Below are 26,021 nucleotides of genomic sequence, written 5' to 3' on the forward strand. Positions count from 1 at the left end.
TGTTTACAGAGAGAAATTCTTGGAAAGAGATCTGAAGCAGATCATGCCACTAAGAAGAAGAGAGCACAGATGTAAAAACTATCTGCCCAAGTTAGAAGCTTCATAGTCGAGAAAATGCAAAAACGTATCGACAACTTGCCTGCAACCAAGGCCACGTCAAGTGCTGAATATTTTCATCATTCATTCATATCACTTGTGCCTGTCCCCAACTTTGCAAATCAAGATGGTATGGAGTTATGGATGGAGTCAAGGAGGAAGCTAAAGTGTGCTTACTGCATATTGGTCTTTGTATAGCCCCTGGTTTGAGAATGTTGAACTGAATGGAAATACATACATTGCCTTCCTGCACTCTGGGAGCAACACAACAATTGCAGTCTTCCATTTAGCTTACCTGTGTACATTGGGATACAAGGGCATTTCAACTACTGTTGTTGCACTCACTTGCAGAGGTGTAATGTGATGTGTCCAGGTCAAGGGTACATCCAAACCCTGTCCTGGAATCATAAAAGGGTGATCCTGGCCTGAAATTAAAATCAAACTACAATCACATGTATTGTACACAGAGAGTTATCATAGTTCCTGAGAAATGTGTAGTGATCTCAAAAAAAAAATGCCAGGTTCAGAAATTAACGTTCAGCTGGCAATTTGGATGGATTCAGCCAAGTCAAACCATGCTTACCTTATAAATGTTAACAAGTACAATGATCAATGACAGTGATCACTGGACAATACATAGTGCAAAATAAATAAAATATAAATGGTCACACTTAATCTTTTCCCAATTCTCTATATGGTGCATATAGATAAATACAATGCTAGTAAGAACAATTAGTAAATCCCCCATCTTTTTATGTCCTAACTATAATACAATTAATTGCAAAATTAGCAATAAATAACAAAGCAGACAAAAAGTCCAATATAGAGTACAGTTATTCTTGAACTGAAAGCTGGCAAGTTCGTCAAATGTACATCAAAACAAACAAACCAGTTCAAAACGGTTATTCCAATAAGCAAAGCAAAAAAAACCTTACTGGTTGGTCCTGAAAGCAAACAGAGAGCTGTAGGTCAAGAAAATGTCCAAAACCCTTTATTACTGTGTGTAAATCAGGAATGTCAATTGCTTTTTTTGTCCAAAGGTAATGAAGTTTGAGTTGCAGAGCCGAAAAATGCAGTTGATCATTGTTGTTATTAACTGTATGTCCTCTTGAATGAAACACATGGTTATTTTTAAATAATACTAGCAAGTACAACTGATGTGCCCTCTATTAATAGACGTTTCATTTGAACATGTCACTATGGATGTAATGGGACTGTGAATACCTTCTACTTACAGCCATAAAATATCCTGGGCATTGCAGAATATATTACCCAATATCTGAAGACTAACCTGCTTTGGGTCAGTAATTCTAAAACCATAACACAAGAATTACTGGGGGGGTCTAATCATGGGTGTAATCCCAAAAGACATCTTAACAGATCAAGAGACTCCTTTTATGTCTAAAACCTTTAAACATTAATGCAGATGTTAAAGAAACTCATAAAGCAGAGTGGTGTCAAGAATCTGTGTTTAAGCTTTGAGATTTTTTAATATTTTATTTAGTTAAATGTTTAGATGGTAACTTCATTGTGGCAACATTTTTGTGCTCCATTAATGTGTGTGTGTGATTTGTGCATGATTACTGCATTGCTTCTAGTAACAACACTGTTGCAAATCATGTGGTTCCTGACCTTTTAATGTCACCACTCCACCCCTGTTCAAGATGGCAGCATGCAGCACATGCAGAGTATACAAGCTTTTCAAGACAAGCAAACACTCCTACAAATTATTGTCATTTAAGTTTATTTATTAAAATAATTATTTAGTTATGGTTAGGACCTCAGCAGTGATTTTTGAGACTTCTGACTTTGACTCACAAGTTGGTGTTGTTTTCTGGCTATTTTAAATTTTTTCAATTAAATCTGCTTCAAAAGGTAAAGTTCAATCAGATAACAGAAACCTAAACTATTAGTCTCCAGTCATATATAGTGAAGACAGTCTGTCAAGTGGGAGCAGTTCTGAACATGTTCTGTGCCGTTAGACTTAGTCCCTGCTTTTCTATGAAAAAGTACAGGTGAGTGTGAACTGGAGTGTATAACCTCCAAAACGGTGACTTTGTAATTCCAACAACAAAGAAAATTGAAATAGGGTAGTAAATGCTTTAAAAGTTTCAATCCAGTAATATTAATAACAAGATCGGGAAAGAATATTACTACATATGAAGGTATAGGAAATAAAGGTTGTGGAAAGCATTAATCAAATATTACAGACTTGTATGAAGATGGACAAGGAATGACCATATAGATAAAATTCAGATCATTGATATAACAAAAGCCACTGAAACACTGTTTTAATATTTAAAATAGAGAACTTGCATTAAAACATTTTATGAAAAATGGGTTGTCAAGAAGCAAGGTGTATAATATGCATAATGATAAAAGATAATTGAAGCTCTATCACACATTTAAAACACGGAAGAAAGGAATTACTGAATTCATCCATAAGAGAACATAAAGAGTGGAAACTGAATTCCTTCCTTTGCATAGGTATGTCTTAAGAGAGGATACAGAATTTATATATTATGAATGGATATTCACAATATTAGAGAATAATAATTTCTATTTGGTAACAGATAACATACAGTATACTAAAAAAGCAGGCCATTTTAAACTTTAATTTTGATGTCTTTTTCTAAATTATACAGTACTATGACCAAATTGAGTGGCAAAATTAGTAGGTACACTTTGTGACACCCTATGTAGCAGCAAGGTTGGCACCAGACCACACAGTGGGCATCTTGTAGTGCTGGACCGACCGGGATCAGCTGTGTGATATGTCAGACATGGAGACACAAACACAAAAAAGTGGTATTTCCATACAAGAATGGGTTTATTTACAGATGCAACAAAAAACAAAAAATGTCCCAATCAAGAAGAGTGAGCACAATATATACAGTGAAGCCTCCAGTCCCAAAAACAAAAAATACAGACAAAAATGTATATGTACAAAAAAAAAAAAAATTGGTAGTCTTCCTAAATGAAGAAAAGGAGTTTCAGAAGAAGTTACATAAATAACAAAGTCCAAAAGAAGGCAAAATATTTGCAAGGGAAAAATAAATGTGTATATACAAGAACGAAAACAAAGTGAACCAATACCCTAAATCTAAATAAAAACATCCACCAAAATAAAGCAAAACTAAGAGATATCTATAATATATTTATAAGAAATGTACAAAAAAATAAGGCACAAGCCGCTGTTTGATAAATTAACTGAAACAAGCTATACCAACCGCACCACTGAGTCTAAAGATGTGCGGCTTGTTGTCTAGTCACAAGTCTCCATCCAATCCCTCGACACGTTGCTCCCTTTAACCAATCGCGGCAGACGCAGGTGTTTTCTGCACAGGTGCTCCTTTGAAACTTTGCAAGGCTTGTAATAAATACGGTTAGCGGCCCGGTTAAGTACTACTTTCTTTGGGAACTCCGTCCTTGCACTAATGCATTCATGTATGCATGTTCTTAACTAAAAACGATTCGCAACTCTCTTTGCCAACGGCAGGGTTAGAGAGATTCTCGCCTTTAAGAAGGGGGGACGCCCAGTGTCCACCAACAGGCCTGATCTGGAGGCGCATCAGACCCACTGCCGGCGTCACGCTGCGTAAACCTGCTAAAGACAAAATTAAAATGACCGCGAAAGCGCACCCTGCACTTAATGTCTTACACAGGTAGGTGCTTTTAATGAATTTTGAAACGTCGCCTTTACCCTATTCACTGGACTTCTTCTTTAAAATGGTAATGCCTGATAGGAGGATTACCACAAACCTGCTTAATATACACTTTATACTTTTGCATGTAAAACAATAAAATACCAATTCATATCAAAAGTTAATTGGATGTTTAAAGCACTGACTTAAGGGTCCCCTCATTTAATAAAATTTGAAAGCTTATAAAATTAGAAAGCAAACAAGCTTTCAAATTATACAAGATCGACTTATGACAACAGCCAGACTCGAATCAAGTGAGTTGGGATAGATGAAAATAGGTAGCCAGTGTGGTACAAAAGGTAGGACTGCAAAATAGTACGTTGAACCACAAAGTTTAAATTTCATCTTTGACTTGATTTTTTTTTTTTTAACCAGATTTATTTAAAGTTCTTGAATACTCTACAGGAAAAAAATAATTATATAGTTTGGTTAGTGAACACAACCCTTAAACACTTTCAGTTAAATACTTATGGTACAATTCTTTAAATATACTTTTATATTTGAAATAGATGCCATTTTAGTTTGTCAGTAGAGGCCTTGCTCTGTAAGGTTCAATGCCTTAACCACTATCCCATACTATTCACTATTCGACTTGTCACATATTGTATGTAACAAAGATAAAGTCATAAGCCATGAAACTATACCTTTTCAAACCATTTGAACAAAACAGATGTTAGTCAGTTTCACGGGTTTTTAACATAATATAACACAAACATCTTAAACTCCATGGTGACCCAGAACCTACCAAGGTAGCATCAAGCACAAGGCAGGAACCAGCCATGCAGAGAGCTCCAGTCTACTGCAGGGCCTATAGTAAGACTTACTAGCGCTATACACTTTGTGTGCGTGTGCATATAAATACGTAATATATAAGAAGCAAAGCACAAAGTGTTTTGGGGCACCTTTAAGGCAACCCCCCATATTGAAAGATACAAAAGATCAAAAAAAAAAAAAAAAAAGTGTTTAAGTGCAAATTGTTGAGTCCTCTTATTTTCCTATTCGGATTGCCTAGGATGGCGTGATTTCCAGTTCAGAGGCAATTTTGGGAGTGAAAGGTGGTTGCAGGTAGGCTGACCTCAGAAGTGACATAGGTGGAATTGTGGCAGTCTCCCTTTCTGCAGAGGGGAGAGAAGAAAACATATTGCATAGCATCATCTCATGTCCCTTAGGAGAATTACAATCACATAAGCCTTTAAATTGTTCCTGAATCATACATGTGAGACATATATATATATATATATATATATATATATATATATATATATATATATAGAGAGAGAGAGTTTACTGCTTAAAAAAAAATAAAGGAACACTTTGAAAACACATCAGATCTCAATGGGGAAAAATCATGCTAGATACTGTATTTATACTGATATAGACTGGGTAATGTGTTAGGAATGAAAGGATGCCACATTGTTTGATGGAAATGAAAATTATCAACCTACAGAGGGTTGAATTCAAAGACACCCTGAAAACCAAAGTGAAAAAATGATGCGGCAGGATAGTCCATTTAGCCGAAATTTCACTGTAGCAACTCAACATCGTACTCCGTAGTTTATATGGCCCCCATGTGCTTGTATGTATGACATCGTCGGGGCATGCTCCTAATGAGATAATGGATGGTTTCCTGGGGGATCTCCTCCCAGATCTGGACCCAGGGCATCACTGAGCTCCTGGACAGTCTGAGGTGTAACCAGATGGCATTGGATTGACCAAAACATAATGACCCAGAGGTGTTCTATTGGATTTATGCCAGTCAAGCATGGGGGGCAGTCAATTTTATCAATTCCTTCATCCTCCAGGAACTGCCTGCATACTCTTGCCACATGAGGTTGGGCATTGAGGTCTATGCGTCCCTCCATTGATATGGCTCCCCAGACCATCACTGATCCACCACCAAACTGGTCATGCTGAACGATTTTACATGCAGCATAATGTTCTCCACGGCTTCTCCAGACCCTTTCACGTCTGTCACATGTACTCAGGGTGAACCTGCTCTCATATTTGAAAAGCACAGGGCACCAGTGATGGACCTGTCAATTCTGGAATTCTATGGCAAATGCCAATCGAGCTCCACACTGCCGGACATTAAGCACAGGGCCCACTAGAGGACGTTGGGCCCTCAGGTCACCCTTGTACAGTCTGTTTCTGATTGTTTAGTCACAGACATTCACACCAGTGGCCTGCTGGAGATCATTTTCTAGGCCTTTGGCAGTGCTCACCCTGTTCCTCCTTGCCCAAAGGTGCAGATACTGGTCTTGATGATGGGTTAAGGACCTTCTATGGTCCTGTCCAGCTCTCCAAAAATAACTGCCTATCTCCTGGAATCTCCTACATGCCCTTGAGACTGTGCTGAGACACACAGCAAACCTTCTGGCAATGGCATGTATTGATGTGCCATCCTGGAGAAGTTGGACTACCTGTGCAATCTCTGTAGGGTCCAGGTATCATCTCATGCTACCAGTAGTGACACTGACCGTAGCCAAATGCAGAACTAGTGAAAAAGCAGTCAGAAAAGATGAGAAGGGGAAAATGTTAGTGGCCTCCACCTGTTAAACCATTCCTGTTTTGGGGGTTGTTTCATTGTTGCTCCTCTAGTTCACCTCTTGTTAATTGTTAACACCAAAGCAGCTGGAACTGATTAACAACTCCCTCTGCTACTTAACTAACCAGATCAATATCCCAGAATTTTATTGACTTGATGCTATATTCTGATTAAAAAGTGTTCCTTCAATTTTTTTCAGCAGTATAGTGTGTGTATATATGTATATATAATATATATATATATATATACACACACACACACACACACACACAGGTAGTCCCCAAGCTACGGACATCTGACTTATGAACGGGGCCGCAGCTGCACTTTCATCTGTAGGGGACGCGGCACAGGCGTCTCAGTGACTGCCGCTCCATCATCTTCGGCCTGGGGATGCTGCTAGCAGTGGCTGGAGCGGGGTGTTTTCACTGTTCACGCAGTGCAATGTCCCTTGGACGGCTCCCGGCAGCAAGCGGTGTCCCGTGGTCCAAAGTCACCGTGGTCACAGCTATTGCTTATGTGCAGAACAGAGGCTTGATGGGGCGGTTTGCTGCCCACCCACCATGCCACCGCAGCTCCTGCTTCTGACTGGACGCAGGCAGGATGCAGCGGAGGGGGGCGTTTCACTGCCCACCCACCACACACGGCTGCCCTGTTCGTTCTCGGTGGGCGACTGGTAATGCTGCAAGCGGTGACCCGGTTGTGGCTGAACGGAGGCCATTGAGGGTGAATGGGGTGGCGGGGGGTAGCATTGTAGTGTGCCTCGGGTGGCTGCTTGTTGAATGGTGGCAGTGGTGGTCGATTCAGTACTCACCTTTGGCTGCACCGTGTTCACTCATCTTAACCTTTTGTCTTCACCCTTCAAGAATGTCTCTGAAACACAAATCTGATGCAAGTGCTGGTGATACAGTAAAGAAGAGAAAAACTATCACCGTGGAAAATAAAGCAGAGGTAATAAAAAGGTCAGAGAGATGTGAAACCCCATCATTCATTGGCAGAGCACTTGGTTACAGTCGGTCAACAACAGCATTTATGAAATGTATGTACCTGTTCCGACTTACATACAAATTCAATGTAAGAACAAACCTACAGTCCCTATCTCGTACGTAACCCGGGGGCTGCCTGTGTGTGTGTGTATATATATATATATAATATATATATATATATGCATAACCAATACATTCAAATATCACAGTAATATGCTATTTATTGATTATATTGCAGTCAAACCATTGTTTTCAAAAATGGTATTCCTGTCATTCAATTAAGGTTTGCAATGTGCCAGTGCCTATCAAGCAGCATTGAGAGCAATTCACGAACATTCACAAACGCATCCATTTTCACTTACTTAATCATATTGGGTCAGTGTAGAGTCACTTAGTCAATTATTAACTTAACATCTTTGCGTTGTTCAGGGAAAAGCAAATTACTTGAAGGAAAAAAAAGAATTCCCTTCAGATATTGGCAGAATTGGCAAAGTCCACAATAATAGTGCTGTATTAAAGCAGCACTAACTACTATGTAACTATGGCACCAAAAATGATGTGCCTATATACAGTATGTAATTGAAATTTAGCCAGTTTCACATACTAAATTACACATTCCCCGTGTCATGTAAAGTGTCTTGGTCAAGAAGCCCTTGCCAGCAACTGCAAATGAAAAACAGAATGCATGTGAGCTCTTTGGATGTAACACTTTTGTCAGTCCCAAAACTGTGAGTAATAAGTGTAGCTGATTAACCCCCCAAATATAAAGTCCCACTGGGCCCATTATACTCCGTTTCTTAATAACACATACATCCTTGTGTTTTAGCTACCAATGCTTGTTTAAGTTGTCAGGACCAAGAAAACAAAAACAGATATTGAGATTCATGAATAATCTACCACATAAACTTTGGAGTGTGTAGAACATTAAAAACATAATGGTTATTATAATTTCATATAAAATATTGAAAAAACAGTGTGTATGCCACATTATTTGTTATTAAAAAACCAATAAATATATGGTAAATGTCAACATTTATTGAACTACTTTTATTATGTTGTGTAAGACTGGAATAACATTTGAGTAAGTTACTGTACTTGCTTATTGCTGCCAGAATTGACTTTTGTTCATTTTTACACATTATATAAATATGATGCAGAAAATTGTTTCATGGATTATTTATTTTTCTAGACTATTTATGTTGTATGTTATCTGTTAAAAGCAATATTTTCTGCTTAATCAAAAAATTAGATTTGATTTCTAGTATTTTGTTTTATTATGCTTTATTAGACATGGCATAAAATATTATACCTGCCTGACATAACATATGCATTGCATGATTCAGACACATTGTTTAAATGTACTGTAGATAATATCTAGAACATTTTCAAATGCACAAGTGAAAGTGCTTTCTGTATGCATTTCAACAATGGATATATGGAAAAAAAATCTGTAATAAAATAATAGTTAAAAAAATCATTCAAATTTAAACTCTCAAAAAATAATCTACTTTTCTTCTCTAAACACAAACAATTACATTCTAATTGGATTTCTCCCAGACTAATCTGGCCACGTTTACACTTAAAATAACAAATAAACATGTCCATCAAAGAAATTGCTAAGCATTTGTTCAAAAACTGTGTAACTCTACATCTTTAGTCTAACAGAAAAAATATAATATTCTCAAATCTTCTTAATCCACGTCAGGATTACAGGGAGCTGGAGCCTGTATCATGCACAAGGTATGGAAACCACCCTAAAAAGAGTTAATCATGACACACTCATGCACATTCACACTAACACATGGCTAATTTGGAATTACTGTAAGTGTCATATTTTGAGGTAGCGGTGAGATAACTGGAGTACTAGGACAAGTGTGAGAGAATATGCAAACTCCATTTGAACAATAATAGGGCACAGGGGTTGATCCTCATGTTCTAGATCTGTAAGGCATTCAAGGCTAATCACTGTGCTACATAACAATTTAGGATACATATTAAAATTAATAATGTGAATATAATTAACAATGAAGAATAATACTGTCACAGAATTTAAATTATATTCTTACTGACCAGAGCGAGTACCTACCAAATTTGTACATATGAATTACTGTATGAGTCTTTCTGCATAGTATTTTCTTCCTAGTGGGCATGCATGTTACTAAAGAAAATGGGGTTTATAAGCAGAAAAAATAAAATAAATGTATTGAAAACTTCAGTATCGCCAGAATTTTAATAAGGAATTTTTTTTTAGGGTTTCAATGTAAGCATCTACAAACAAGCAAATTTCATTTAGTATGTGCATCTTGTTTAGTGACTGTGCAAAATAAATTATGAGGTATACCAATCAATTAGTATATAATGCAAACAAAATAATTTTTTTTATTAATTTACATAATCTATATATATATATTGTGACGGACAGCCGGGTCCCATCTGCCGCATACGTCCCGGGGGAGCCATCATGGACATTGCAATACCTTCTCCGGGGCGCTTGGGGGCAGTCTCCCTGGCAGTGGATTCCTCCTCAATCTCCCCCGTGGCTCCATGGGACATGGAGTCCACCACAACAGCCCAGCTGGGAGATGGGGTGGCCGCTAGGGGGTGCTGCAGAGAACCAGCCACCACACTGGACGGTTTATCAGCCCCACCCGGAGGTGCAATTAAGACCAGCTGGTCAGGCACCTGGACTTCCGGGTGGGGTATAAAAGGGCCTGCCTCCCAGCAATTGAGGCCAGAATCGGGAGGAAGAGGACGAGGTTGCCTGGGAGGAGTGGTGGAGCAGGAAAGTGTTTGGTTGTGTTTGGGTTTTGTGCTTGGGACTGTGTTTGGGCTGTGTGGCACGGGGAAGACGTGTCACACGGCTGAAGAAACAAAATAAAAGATCCTTGAGTGTGAACACATGCCTCTGCGTATTCTGTGCCGGGTCGGGCGCTATATAGCCTTTTCACTATATATATATATATATATATATATATATATATATATATATACAGTGGTGTGAAAAACTATTTGCCCCTTCCTGATTTCTTATTCTTTGCATGTTTGTCACACAAAATGTTTCTGATCATCAAACACATTTAACCATTAGTCAAATATAACACAAGTAAACACAAAATGCAGTTTTTAAATGATGGTTTTATTATTTAGGAGAAAAATCCAAACCCACATGGCCCTGTGTGAAAAAGTAATTGCCCCCTGAACCTAATAACTGGTTGGGCCACCCTTAGCAGCAGTAACTGCAATCAAGAGTTTGCGATAACTTGCAATGAGTCTTTTACAGCGCTCTGGAGGAATTTTGGCCCACTCATCTTTTCAGAATTGTTGTAATTCAGCTTTATTTGAGGGTTTTCTAGCATGAACTGCCTTTTAAGGTCATGCCATAGCATCTCAATTGGATTCAGGTCAGGACTTTGACTAGGCCACTCCAAAGTCTTCATTTTGTTTTTCTTCAGCCATTCAGAGGTGGATTTGCTGGTGTGTTTTGGGTCATTGTCCTGTTGCAGCACCCAAGATCGCTTCAGCTTGAGTTGACGAACAGATGGCCGGACATTCTCCTTCAGGATTTTTTGGTAGACAGTAGAATTCATGGTTCCATCTATCACAGCAAGCCTTCCAGGTCCTGAAGCAGCAAAACAACCCCAGACCATCACACTACCACCACCATATTTTACTGTTGGTATGATGTTCATTTTCTGAAATGCTGTGTTCCTTTTACGCCAGATGTAACGGGACATTTGCCTTCTAAAAAGTTCAACTTTTGTCTCATCAGTCCACAAGGTATTTTCCCAAAAGTCTTGGCAATCATTGAGATGTTTCTTAGCAAAATTGAGACGAGACCTAACGTTCTTTTTGCATAACAGTGGTTTGCGTCTTGGAAATCTGCCATGCAGACCGTTTTTGCCCAGTCTCTTTCTTATGGTGGAGTCATGAACACTGACTTTAATTGAGGCAAGTGAGGCCTGCGGTTCTTTAGACGTTGTCCTGGAGTCTTTTGTGACCTCTCAGTTGAGTCGCTCTGCGCCTTGGGGTAATTTTGGTCGGCCGCCACTCCTGGGAAGGTTCACCACTGTTCCATGTCTTTGCCATTTGTGGATAATGGCTCTCACTGTGGTTCGCTGGAGTCCCAAAGCTTTAGAAATGGCTTTATAACCTTTACCAGACTGATAGATCTCAATTACTTTTGTTCTCATTTGTTCCTGAATTTCTTTGGATCTTGGCATGATGTCTAGCTTTTGAGGTGCTTTTGGTCTACTTCTGTGTCAGGCAGTTCCTATTTAAGTGACTTCTTGATTGAAACAGGTGTGGCAGTAATCAGGCCTGGGGGTGGCTACGGAAATTGAACTCAGGTGTGATACCCACAGTTAGGTTATTTTTTAACAAGGGGGCAATTACTTTTTCACACAGGGCCATGTAGGTTTGGATTTTTTTTCCTCCCTAAATAATAAAACCATCATTTAAAACTGCATTTTGTGTTTACTTGTGTTATATTTGACTAATGGTTAAATGTGTTTGATGATCAGAAACATTTTGTGTGACAAACATGCAAAAGAATAAGAAATCAGGAAGGGGGCAAATAGTTTTTCACACCACTGTATGTATGTGTATATATATATATATATATATATATATATATATATATATATATATATATATATATATATATATATATTGTGGCAGTAGGGGCAGTAGTGCACCCTTGAACCCTCAGGGATGACTCCAGACACCAGGTAAAAGTCCACGACCCTTTATTGTTTAATAACAATGTGCACCAAGCACCCTCCACACTACTCATAAACCAATACTCTAAGTCACACACAATAAACTCTCCTCCTCGCCCAGACACTTGCTCCTCTACCTCCCAGCTCAGCTCAGTGTCTGGACTGAAGCACCCGCCCTTTTATAGCCCCTGACCCGAGGGGTTCCTGTCCCAGCAGTCCACAGTTCCTTACTCCTTCCGGTCAGGGCAATCAGTCTTTACTTTAACCCGGGAGCACGTTGTTAGTTCCTGTCACGGACCATGACGTACTCCCGGTCATAGGGCATGAAAGAGCCCATAAGCCCCCACAGCGACTCTGATGGCCCCAAGGTATCCAGCAGGGTTGTGTAAAAATACTACAAGGTCCATAATGCCCTGCTGGACCTCGGGCATGATCCTGCTGTCGGAGAGCTCCTCCTGGCGGCCTGGGTGCGGACCGCATGGAAAGCCGGCAATCCTTCACATTTCCCTCAGCGACGACAACTGGGCGGAGCGCCTGGGCGAGGGACGCCCTCCTCCAAGAGGACGCGCCAGCCGGACCCTGGCTGCATGTCCATGTCTCCCGGCAACCTTGGGGAACGGTGTATCCTTTATGCGCCCACTCCCCGCCCTTCGGCACAGTCTCGCCACTGCGGCCCAGCCGACGGCAGTTGTAACACCGACGATGTCCCCTGTGTCTCCCTCTGCGAGACCAGAAACACCCGGAATTCCGCCAGCGCCACCTCCTCCCCTTTCTCCGCCAAGGAAGGGTTTATGGCCGCTTTGCTGCCCTTTAGCCCTCTCTCCGATATGTCAGGAGACCCACGCTTTGGTTTGGGGACCTCCCGCTTCATCTGGGCTTGTGCTCAGCTTGAGGCTCTCTATGGAAAGAAGAGAGCCTCTTTGCTGTCTGCACACCCGCTGTCCCACGATATTAGGTTCCGGCGCCATTAGTACCGACTCGCCCCGATGTACAGCACCATCCAGCTGCACCGGCACGAGCGGCGCTTCCGCCGGGCGCTCCTATCACCGGCGCTACCCGCGACGCCAGACCGATCGGGTCCTGGAGAACTGCACAGCCCCGAAAGCCACGCCAAACGCATGCCCCGGCTGTTTGCTTCGCTCCCCAACCACTCGGTTATCGTGTTCCGTCTCTTGTCGGGCACACGGTGCTTTGACAACCGCTACTCAACATCTGCGGTGCCCGATCGCACTGTGTTCCTTACACTCTACGACGCTGGGCGGACTCACCTGTACCGCGATCGATCATCTCCGAGCTTCCCAACTCAGCCGCTGCACGTAGTCCTGCAGAGCCTTTAACGGGTTGCGGCCGCGCTCCCAAGTCCTCCACACGCTCCTTCAGCTGTTGTAAATCCTGTAAGAAACGGCGAAGGGGCGCGAGGTATTCCTCGAGCCTCCATAAGTCCACAGAGTTAATGTTTACGGCCGGAGTTGTTTGCCGCTCCGCGATTTCGCTACCCTCCGACCGGAACCAATGAGCACGCCCCTCCTGGCACGTGTTCAGCTGGGTCGCGCAGGCTCCTGGGCTTTGAGTTCTTAGAGGGACGGCTGGCTTCTACGAGCCGGCTGCGATCTGCCTTTTCTTTCCCAATTGCAGACCCTTCAGCCACAACCCGCCCCTTCTTGTCGATTGCCGCTTGTTTCGGCGCTGCTTTGCACGCCTTCCTCCCCTTCCAGGAGGCTCGGACTCGTCAGGGAATGAACGACTCGCCGGAGGACTCCGAGTGTCCTTCACCTTCCCGACATGCACCGCGGGTGACCAGTCTGTTGTCCTCGTGGGCAGCCTTCGCTAGCCGCCCGCGCCATTTTGCCGAGCATGAGGCAGTCATCCGAGACGCCGCTGCATTCTCTTGGTGAGCGCCTGTAAAACATGATAAAATAAATCCGACACGCCGGACGCTTTACCTGCAGCCCTCCATAGTGTATGGCGGAACCCCGGACTATCTAGGGAGTCCGAGGCGCCGACAGCGTCCGCGGTCCCGACTGACGCGCTACCCGGCTAACTCGCCCGAACTAGTTCTCGGTCCTCTCGCCTGCTCAGGTAGGTCCAGGACCTCTCGGCGTCCGTCAGGCCCTGCAGCCAGCTGGGACTGACCTTCTTTTCCCGTCTTCTTGCCCATGGTCCTGCAGAACGGGATGGCGCGCACAGTTGCAGCTTTCTCGGTAGCGGGTGGTGTTTGCACCTCCGTGAAAAGATGGGGAATCCCCCGAGGGTTGTCTGCCCACACAAAATTTGTTTTTAATGCAGGTCCTCTGCCAACAGACGGCCAGAGAATCCTGCCGACTACGCCAGTGTGGCGGTAGGGGCAGTAGTGCACCTTGAACCCTCAGGGATGACTCCAGACACCAGGTAAAGTCCACACCCTTTATTGTTTAATAACAATGTGCACCAAGCACCCTCCACACTACTCATAAACCAATACTCTAAGTCACACACAATAAACTCTCCTCCTCGCCCAGACACTTGCTCCTCTACCTCCCAGCTCAGCTCAGTGTCTGGACTGAAGCACCGTCCTTTTATAGCCCCTGACCCGGAGGTGTTCCTGTCCCAGCAGTCCACAGTTCCTTACTCCTTCCGGGTCAGGGCAATCAGTCTTTTACTTTAACCCGGAGCACGTTGTTAGTTCCTGTCACGTGACCATGACGTACTCCCGGGTCATAGGGCATGAAAGAGCCCATAAGCCCCCCCACAGCGACTCCTGATGGCCCCCAAGGTATCCAGCAGGGTTGTGTAAAAATACTACAAGGTCCATAATGCCCTGCTGGACCTCGGGCATGATCCTGCTGTCGGAGAGCTCCTCCTGGCGGCCTGGGTGCGGACCGGCATGGAAAGCCGCAATCCTTCACAATATATATAGTGACAGTAGGGGCAGTAGTGCACCCTTGAACCCTCAGGTACAACTCCAGACACCAGGTAAAAGTCCACAACCTTTTTATTTTGTTCTTCCGTGCACCAAGCACCCTCCACACTACTCATACAATAAACCAACAACACTCTATCAATAAACTCTCCTCCTCGCCCAGACACTTAGCCACCCTTCCTCCCAGCTCAGCTCACCGTCTGGACTGAAGCACCGTCCTTTTATAGCCCCTGACCCGGAGGTGTTCCTGTCCCGACAGTCCATAGTTCCTTACTCCTTCCGGGTCAAGGCAATCAGTCCTTTTCTTTAACCCGGAAGCACGTCGTTCCTTCCTGTCACATGACCCTGACGTACTCCCGGTCATAGGGCATAATAGAACCCATAAGCCCCCCTACAGCGACTCCTGGTGGCCCCCAAGGTATCCAGCAGGGTTGTGTTAAAACACTACAAAGTCCATAAGGCCCTGCTGGACCTCGGGGCATGGTCCTGCTGTCGGAAGAGCTCCTCCTGGCGGCCTGGGGGTGCAGACCGCATGGGAAGCCGCCAGTCCTCCACTAATATATATATATATATACACTGTATACAGTGCATCTGGAAAGTATTCACAGCGCATCAGTTTTTCCACATTTTGTTATGTTACAGCCTTATTCCAAAATTGATTAAATTCATTTTTTTCCTCAGAATTCTACACACAACACCCCATAATGACAACATGAACCAAGTTTGCTTGAAATTTTTGCAAATGTATTAAAAATAAAAAAATTGAGAAAGCACATATACATAAGTATTCACAGCATTTGCCATGAAGCTCAAAATTGAGCTCAGGTGCATCCTGTTTCCCCTGATCATCCTTGAGATGTTTCTGCAGCTTAATTGTAGTCAACCTGTGGTAAATTCAGTTGACTGGACACGATTTGGAAAGGCACACACCTGTCTATATAAGGTCCCACAGTTGACAGTTCATGTCAGAGCACAAACCAAGCATGAAGTCAAAGGAATTGTCTGTAGACCTCCGAGACTGCATTGTCTCGAGGCACAAATCTGGGGAAGGTTACAGAAAAATTTCTGCTTCTTTAAAGGTCCCAATGAGCACAGTGGCCTCCATCATCCGTAAGTGGAAGAAGTTCGAAACCAAGAGAGCTTGTCTGGCCATCTGAACTGAGCGATCGGGGGTGAAGGGCCTTAGTCAGGGAGGTGACCAAGAACCCAATGGTCACTCTGTCAGAGCTCCAGAGGTCCTCTGTGGAGAAAGGAGAACTTTCCAGAAGGACAGCCATCTCTGCAGCAATCTACCAATCAGGCCTGTATGGTAGAGTGGCCAGATGGAAGTGACTCCTTAGTAAAAGGCACATGGCAGCCCACCTGGAGTTTGCCAAAAGGCACCTGAAGGACTCTCAGACCATAAGAAACAAAATTCTCTGGTCTGATGAGACAAAGATTGAACTCTTGGTGTGAATGCCAGGCGTCACATTTGGATGAAACCAGGCACCGCTCATCACCAGGCCAATACCATCCCTACAGTGAAGCATGGTGGTGGCAGCATCATGCTGTGGGGATGTTTTTCAGCAGCAGGAACTGGGAGATTAGTCAGGATAAAGGGAAAGATGACTGCAGCAATGTACAGAGACATCCTGGATGAAAACCTGCTCCAGAGCGCTCTTGACCTCAGACTGGGGTGACGGTTCATCTTTCAGCAGAACAATTACCCTAAGCACACAGCCAAGATATCAAAGGAGTGGCTTCAGGACAACTCTGTGAATGTCCTTGAGTGGCCCAGGTAGAACCCAGACCTGAATCTGATTGAACATCTCTGGAGAGATCTTAAAATGGCGGTGCACTGACGCTTCCCATCCAACCTGATGGAGCTTGAGAGGTGCTGCATAGAGGAGTGGGCAAAACTGGCCAAGGATAGGTGTGCCAAGCTTGTGGCATATTCAAAAAGACTTGAGGCTGTAATTGCTGCCAAAGGTGCATCGACAAAGTATTGAGCAAAGGCTGTGAATACTTATGTACATGTGATTTCTTGTTTTTTTTTTATTTTTAATAAATTTGCAAAAACCTCAAGTAAATTTTTTTCACATTTTCATTATGGGGTGTTGTGTGTAGAATTCTGAGGAAAAAAATGAATTAAATCCATTTTGGAATAAGCCTGTAACATAACAAAATGTGGAAAAAGTGATGCGCTGTCAATACTTTCTGGATGCACTATATATATAATATAAATAAATCTTAAGCCTGAAAGTGCAACAATTTTATGTGACTTTTTTTTCGCGCTTTAAATCAGGCTCACACACGTTTGGTATCATTCTTTTCTGAATTTATCGAACTTTAATGTGATGTTATTAGATTTTCAGACTCTTATTCCGTTTTTAAATTATAAACTAAAATATCAAGAAAGTCGTGGTTTATAAGAATGTCAGTTAAAACGAATGGATCGTTTATTTAGTCTTTTATAAATACTCATCGAGCATAGTGGACCTCAGTTTAACGGGAATACTCCAATCAGTAAGAGAGTAAATATTTTATTCTCATTTAATGATTTTTACTCAGTTAAAAAAATAGTTTTTCTTTTACATATTTGTAGAATTTCGTGATTTTGACTCCAATAAATTATTTTTTTTGGTACATTTACAGATTTTACTAATATTCTGGCTGCAGCTGGGGGTTGGGTGCCGAAGGCACCGGGGGCTTGCCCCCCCCTCCCAGTACACCAATAAACAACAAAAGTGTTTGTATTTAACAGTTGATTTTAATGATCCTTAAAGCACTGATAATCATTTGTCTATATTATATGTAGAAATTACTGCAGCCTTACCCGGAAGTGTTTCCGATGGACAGTCTTGTGTCAGCGGTACATCCAGATTCCACCCAGAACAGGGAGCCAGAGTTGGATGGAAATGAGCAAAGCTCCACTACAGGATTGAAGAGAGGTAAGGAAAAAAGAGACTGAAGAATTGTAGCATGTTTTGTTTGTGCCCTGTGGAAACCTTTGTAGAAGGTAGAAATATAAGATTAAAACTTTTTTTTTTTTAAAGTGGGACTTGTGTCTGGAGTTTGGGCTGTAACGACAGCCCCTGGTGGTAACTATATATGTTTAAAACATAGACACTTAAGAAATAACTTTTAAAATCAAAACAATATTTGAGTCTTATGTTGACTTTAACTGAATAATATACATATATAAAAATATATTTGATTCATTAAATAAATGATTTCACATATTAATAAGCTTGTTGGTAAGTTTCAAAATAAAGAAAAAACATTCTGGACAGATAGTAACTCAAAATCTATAGCAATACTGCTTCAGGCAGAGTTAAATAATTTATGAATATGAGCAAAACCATATATTGCAATGAATGCTTCATACTATATAATTCTTATTATGAAGAATTAAGATAAAAAGCACATTTCTGATGTGGAATTGCAGCTCCCCAGCATAGACAGACACCAGATGTCCAAAAATCACACACGTTTAATATTCTTTTCCTTTTACAGCACCACACAATGCATAAATCAGCCACAATTACTCAGTCCCTTCTTTCTTTTCTATTTCGTCTATTCTTCTGCAGCCCTCACTCCTCCACTCGTAAGCTTCATCCTCTTCCTCCTGACTCTGGCTCCACTAATGGAGTGAGGCGGCCCCATTTATAATGCCCCAGATGTGCTCCAGGGGCTTAGTGACGATCTTCCGGCGGCACTTCCTGGTGTGGCGGAAGTGCTGCAGTCCAAGGCTTTATAATCATCTGTGTGCCCCCTGGCGGTGGCCATGGGCCCCAACAGGGTTGAGCTTCTAAGCTCTGATGCCATGGCCCCCATGTGGCTGCCCTCTTATAGTCCTGGAGAGGTATTGTATTTCTTCCGGTCCTTCCAGACGTCCCGGCTGGGCAGGATCCTGAGCCATCTGCCACACTGAATTGTTTAACCAAACTAAAATCTATCAAATATATCCATTTCCTTATTCAAAATATATAAACTATATTTTATGGAGCGAATTTAAAACACACAGTAAAAGGGCTTCAAAAATAACTCTATACACCCTGAAGGTATTGTTCTTTCCAGCTTCAATTTGAATACTCATCATTATTATCATTGATTTTATTTCAGATTGCGTGGTGAGGGCAGCTGTAGCAACATACTGATCTGAGCTTGCTGAGGAACCATGCCTTCCTAGTCCCAACAATTTCTTATAACTGTTCTTAATACGCAGATACTTCCAGCACAGTCAAGAGACTCTCTGTCATGTCCTAAGTCTGTCCTACAGTTTTATTCTGGGTGGCTGTGCCTTGTATGCCTCCCAAGGGAGATATTTATAGGGTATCGTATCTACTTGCCTAAAGCAGCTCAGCTGGCTTCTTTCAATCAAGAAGCAGTGGCTCTACTCATGTATTTCTGAGCACTTTATCTTATCAGGAGTCCAGCAATCCTGAGTAGAAATATCATTTCTCATTATTTCAGTCACTCCCTAATGCTTCTGAAGATACAGCAGGTGAGGATAAGAATATAGATTGTCTAGGAGAGGTGTGTTTGGTGGCCATGCAGCCTGGTCAGGCAAGGCCTGAAAAAACTGTGCAGATAAAACATGTGGGCTCATCAAAGGGTGGGATCAGGTGCAGTACTAATCAGGTGACGTGCAAGAGTGGGACCAAGATTTGCATCTAGGTTGAATGGATTCTAAAACATTTGTTTAGCATGTTTAGTTAGATGATGAAATAGAATAAAACAACATTAAAGATCACATACTGTCCTTTTCTAGCCTTGTTCCGAACATACTACAACAAGGTTCATGTGCAGTTATTGACTTAAACAAAACAAATATGAAAAATACTACTGCTGAAAAGTAAATAAATTTAGTTAAGGATTCTCTTCTATTGCCCTTTTTTATCTTTTAATAACATTTCAAAGATGAAGATTTACAATAACAGGAATGCATCTATGACATTTGAGGTTGGTCTCTGCAGTTGAACAATTAGGCAAGGTACAATTGGAAGTCCATCCATCTAATTGACAGTGAAGCCAGGTACTCGTGAAAAATAATATCATTTGCATGTTGTTCATTAATGTGGAAGGGAATCTGGAGTACCAACAGGAAACTTTTTTTTTTTTTATTTATTAATTTTATTACAATCAATACATAGCAATCAAGTTTTACAAAAAAAAAGAATTATGCTAAGAACAGATCGATCCCCACCCTTGAGAGAGAGAGCAAGCCAAAGGTGTAAAATTTAAGGCTTTAAAAATACCTAAATCAACAAATTCTCTGTGCTTTATAAATCATTTCAAAATATTACTGATTAGATCCTGCCATGTTTTGAAAAAGTCTGCACAGATCCTCTAACTGAGTATTTGATTTTTTCCAATTTTAAATAATATAACACATCAGTTTCCCACTGACTTAAAGAGGAGAGTTTGGGTTCTTCCAGTTTATCAGAATAAGTCTGCGTGCCAACAGTGTAGTGAATGCAATCACAATTTGTTTGTCTTTCTCCACTTTAAGACCCTCTGGAAGAACCCCAAACACAGCTGTTAATGGGTTAGGAGGGATTGTGAGTCCAAGACTGTCTGAGAGGTAATTAAAAATTTTTGTCCAGAATAATGTTAATTTGGTGCAGGCCCAGAACATGTGACCCAGTGAGGCTGGGGCTTGGCTGCAACGCTCGCAGGTTGGATCATGCCCTGGAAACATTTTGGAGAGTTTTAGTCGAGACAGATGTGCTCGATATATAATTTTGAGTTGTATAATTGTATGCTTTTGCATATGGAGCTTGAGTGAATTCTCTGCATTGCTACTTTCCACTCCTTTTCTGATATATTAATTGAGAGGTCATTTTCCCAGTGTCCTCTTGGATCTTTGAAAGGAAGGGATTGTAAAAGGATTTTATATATTGTAGAGATGGAGTCTAACTCCTTGAAATTGAGCAATATTTTTCCAGCGTGGATGAGGGTGCAAGATGAGGAAAATCTGGAAGGTTCTGTTTAACAAAGTTCCTGATTTGAAGATAGTGAAAGAAATTTGTAGCTGGAATGTTAAATTTGGAATGTAATTGTTCATAGGATGCAAAGACGTTGTCTATATAAAGATCTCTAAGCAAGTTAATTCCAAATTTTTCCAGATATTAAAACTGCATATGTTTGTGAGGGTTGAAAGAGGTGGTTCTTTTGCAGGTGCCACAGAAAGAAGCTTCTCCGTCTTAAAATGCTTTCTACATTGGTTCCAGATTCTAAGTGAGTGGAGCACAATTGGGTTATTAGTGTATTGCCGATAACGTGTGTTTATTGGAGCACAGAGCAAGGAATACAAAGAAGTACTGCAGGATTTTACTTCTATTGCGGTCCATGCCTGTGTATGTTCTTCTATTTGTGTCCAGGTTCTTATCGACTGTATATTTGCCCAGTAATAAAACTGGAAGTTAGGTAGAGCCATGCCACCTTCTGCCTTTTGTCTTTGTAGGGTCGCTCTTTTGATGCGTGGATGTTTAGAATTCCAAATAAATGAGGTTATTGTTGAATCTAATTGCTTAAAGAACGATTTATTAATGTATATTGGTATGTTTTGAAATAAAAAGGAGCTTAGGAAGAATATTCATCTTAACAGTGTTAATTCTTCCAGCTAGTGTGAGATGAAGGGTTGACCATCTATGCAAGTCTTGTTTAATTTTTTCCATGCAGACATAAATTTTGTTGATAAAGAGCTTTATGTTTACTTGTGATGTTTACCCCGAGGTATTTAAACTGTTCTGCAATGATAAAAGGAAGGGTGTCTAATCTAATATTATATGCTTTCGAATTCACCGGAAAGAGTACACTTTTATTCAGATTAATTCTGAGACCAGAGAGCTTTTGAAATTCTGTGAGTGCTGCTAAGACTGCAGGCACAGAATTTTCTGGGTCCGATATATACAGTACCATGTCATCTGCATATAATGAGATTTTCTGTTCCAGTCCTTCTCTGCTAATCCCCTTTATCTGATCAGTATTTCGACAATGTATTGCCAGTGGTTCAATGGCAATTGCAAACAGCAGTGGTGACAAAGGGCATCCTTGTCTTGTGCCACGCTCTAGTTTAAAGTAGTCTGAGCAAATGTTATTGATGCAAACTGAAGCTTCTGGGTTAGTATACAGTAATTTAATCCATGCACAAATGTTCGGGCCAAACCCAAACTTCTCCAAAATAGTAAAAAGGTATTTCCATTCAATCATGTCGAATGCTTTTTCTGCATCCAATGATAATAATATTTCTGGGGTGTTTGATTTAGTTGGTGAGTATATTACATTAAACAGGCGTCAAGATTTGAAGATAAGTGTCGGCCCCTAATAAATCCAGTTTGGTCTTGTGATATTACTGAGGGGAGCACTTTCTCCATCCTTCTAGCTATGATTTTAGAGAGTATTTTAACGTCGTTATTCAGAAGTGAAATTGGTCTGTATGATGCACATTGTAATAAGTCCTTATTTTGTTTTGGAAAGACAGTGATTAGTGCTTGGCGAAAGGTTTGTGGAAGAGATTGGTTATCTCTGGCTTCTGTAAATGTTGCTAATAGGAGGGAGCTAGCTGAGCGGAGAATTTCTTGTAAAACTCTGCAGGGTAGCCGTCAGGGCCTGCTGCTTTTCCACCTTGGAGTGACTTTATAGCATCCAGTAATTCTGATAATGACAGAGGTTTATCGAGTTCCTCCACACTAAAAGCGCCAATTTGTGGTATCTGTAATTTATCCAGAAATGCATTAGATTGTATATTGTCTTCTTTAAACTCAGTAGTATATAGGGATTTATAGTAGTCTCTAAAAGTGTACATTATATTTTTGTGTTCGATGATTTTATCTCCATTCGTGTTAGTAATTACCGAGATTGCGCTATGCATATCTTGCTTGTGAATTTGTTGCGCTAAAAGCTTATTAGCTTTCTCCATGTTCATAATAATGATGTCTGGATTTGTAAATTAGTTGTTCGGTTTCTTTAGTTGTCAAGAGGTTTAATTCTGAATGTAGAGCCTGCCTCCTCTTATGTAGAGTCTCGCTTGGTAGTCTGGCATGTTCTTCATCTATTTTAGTAATTTCGCTTTTATCTCTGCTACTTTCTTCGCTTCGGATTTATTTCTGTGGGAAAGATATGAGATAATCTGTCCTCTTAAGAAGGCCTTAAGAGTTTCCCAGAGTATTCCTGCAGAGATCTCAGGGATGTATTTGTCTCTAGAAAGAATTCAATTTGTTTGGATATAAATTCAGTACAATTCTCGCCAGCTAATAGAAGCGGATTGAGACGCCATCTGCGGGTGAGTGTATGGGGCTTAGTAATTTCAGCTCCAAGATCATCGGAGCATGGTCTGAAATAACAATAGCATCGTATTTACAAGATTTAATCTTAGGCAAGAAGTTATTATCTATAAAGAAGTAATCAATCCTTGAGTAGCAATGATGTACTGGTGAGTAGAAAGAATATGTTCTTGAATTTGGGTTTAAAACCTCCAGGGATCTGATAAGTTGTGATCAGTTATAAACTTTGTAATTATCTTTGCGGTGTTAGTTGCCGCTCCCCCTGTGGAGGAAGTCTTATCTAAAAGTGGATTTAGAACACAATTAAAGTCCCCAGCCATTATAAGTTTATGAGTGTTCAGATTGGGAATGGATGCAAATAAATTTTGTATAAATTCCTTATCATCAACATTAGGTGCATAAACATTTATCAAAATCATTTTACAGTTAGATAAGTCTCCCATGACCATCACATATCTCCCTTCAGGATCCAATACTACATCTGATGCTACAAATGGTACTGTTCTATGTATGAGAATTCCCACCCCTCTAGTTTTCTTTGTAAAACTAGAATGGAACATTTGGCCAGTCCAGTCTTTTGCAGCCGGAACTGATCCTTACTTAGTAAGTGGGTTTCCTGTAAAAATACTATTTTAGCATTTAGACCTGTTAGGTGAGAAAGTACTTTCTTTCTCTTTAATTCGTGATTCAGGCCTTTAACATTCCAGCTTACGGTTAACTGTCCCATCATGGAGACACTGATTCTGAGTTTTTGATGTCATTTATAGTCTTAACTGGAAGTGAAATAGTTTAGGTCTTAATTTCCTATTCCCCCAAGAGTTGTTGCCATGCAGCTTATTATTACGTTGATAGTTATAATTATAAAGATTGAGATGATAGATTAGATATAGATCAAGCCTGCTCTCTTTCTCTTCCCCTTAACCCCCACCCTCCCTTTTGCCTCCCCAGGTGAGGCTAAAACCCACTTCATGCAGTCCCAGTCCTCTGACATACCCAGAGACAGAGCACGCCCAAAGCACATCAAGCCCCCATGCAGTGGCGCTTTAAGGTTAAAAGATAGAGATATCTGTTACCAATATAGTCTTTAAAAGAGGAAAAAAAAAAAAAAAAAAGAATTTTGCACTTAATATATATATATATATATATATATATATATATATATATATATATATATATATATATATATATATATATATATATACATATATACACATATATACACATACATACATACACATACATATAATCTTCAGCAATTTTAGTGCATTAAGATGATATCCCCAGATAATAAACCCAGGTGATGGTGTTAAAGATGTGTCCAAAACAAGCATAACAAGTCTTAATGCAGTAATAGCAATAACAGTAAACCAAGGGTATGATATTGAACAGTCTCATTTAGGGTACACATGAAATAATTAGAAAAGAAAAAAGAGGAGGAAAACGTAATTAAGCACAATAAAACATAACATTTAGCGCCCTAGTAATACTAAGTAATAATAAGTAATAAGTAAGTAATAATAATAATAAGTAAGCAATAATAAGAATATGAGAATATATGCTGATAAAAAAACCCGTATTTTAAAACAAATAGATCAGACAGTAGATTATTAATCCTAGCTTTATCATTTACCGCCATGACTCACAATTATGTATCAGAATAGTCCCGGGATCAGCTTTCTTAACAACAGGAAACTTAATGCAAACATTGTAAATTTTTTATAGTATTCAAGTTATAAACGGTGCGGACTACAGTAAGGACATATTCCATTTACTAAGAGCGTGAAGTGAATTTGTTGCAATATTCAGCATATGTTTATCTAGCCTCATTTTGTGTTCATTTTGGTTAAGTTGATTCTGTATACGTCACATTTATTTTTAGTAGTAATAGTGTTATTTTTATTGGTAACATAACACATCATGCCAAAATTAACCCTGGATCTGCTCACTTATTTCAAAGAGCCAAAAGAAACATCCACAAGCTTTAGTTCAGGAGCTTAAAGGATAAGTTGGGTATTTTTCAAGTTATTTCTTAAAAATCATGGTATATATTAATTTTCCACATAAAACTGTGTTCTAAAGTGAAGCATTTTAAAATAGAGGTAAATGACACAAGTCCAAACGTGACAACAAAAGCCTTAAGCCTACAGCATACATCCAATTTTCAACCGAAGGGTCTTATCAAGTATTGATTGGAACTTGAGATTGCACACATACAGCAAGACAGTGTATGCATGTTGTTTTAGAAAAGGGAAAGGGAAAGTGACAGTAAAAAGCACAACATTTTTGTGAGGTGTGACCATTTTAAAAGGAGGCTGGTTGTGCACTTCCGCTTACTGATTGTCTCCCTCCACAACAACCTTTCAACCCCTGAAGCATAGTTTCAGATTGAAAAGTCATCTTCATGCACTGTTATTGACATTATTAAATGTTGATGTCCAGATGTCTCTGTTCTACTGACAACTACACAATAATAATAAAAAATGTCACAGAACCACTCACATGACAGAAATAAGTAAAAATTGATATAAACTACTATTAATCACAACTGGAAACAATCTCATCATATTATTAGCTTGAGCGTGTTCCAGTCTGTTTCATCGTGATTCAGCTTCATCGGATAATCTGCCTTTTTAATTTTTTTCATTATTTTTTGTGATGCATGCACACAACACACGAGAGAAAGTGCATAATTCTGATTGAGGATTGGCATTGTTAACTTAGTATTGACATACCGGTGACCATGGTTCTTTCAAAAATTAAGCTTTTATAAAGGAATTGCAGTGCAAGGTAGTCAGTTCAGTTCAAA

At 40.5% G+C, this 26,021-nt stretch overlaps 1 long non-coding RNA gene across 2 annotated transcripts in view; it reads left to right on the forward strand.

Annotated features, from left to right (window-relative positions):
• Positions 1-3,481: 3,481 nt before the first annotated feature.
• Positions 3,482-26,021, forward strand: part of LOC120530005 — a 66,595-nt gene continuing 44,055 nt past the window's right edge. For both annotated transcript variants that reach the window (XR_005633866.1, XR_005633867.1), the window contains exons 1-2: positions 3,482-3,761; positions 17,743-17,875. This is a non-coding gene — a long non-coding RNA (uncharacterized LOC120530005). The remainder of the gene's footprint in view (positions 3,762-17,742; positions 17,876-26,021) is intronic.

The sequence above is a fragment of the Polypterus senegalus genome, chromosome 5, assembly GCF_016835505.1.
Source record: "Polypterus senegalus isolate Bchr_013 chromosome 5, ASM1683550v1, whole genome shotgun sequence".
NCBI classification, from domain to species: domain Eukaryota; kingdom Metazoa; phylum Chordata; class Cladistia; order Polypteriformes; family Polypteridae; genus Polypterus; species Polypterus senegalus.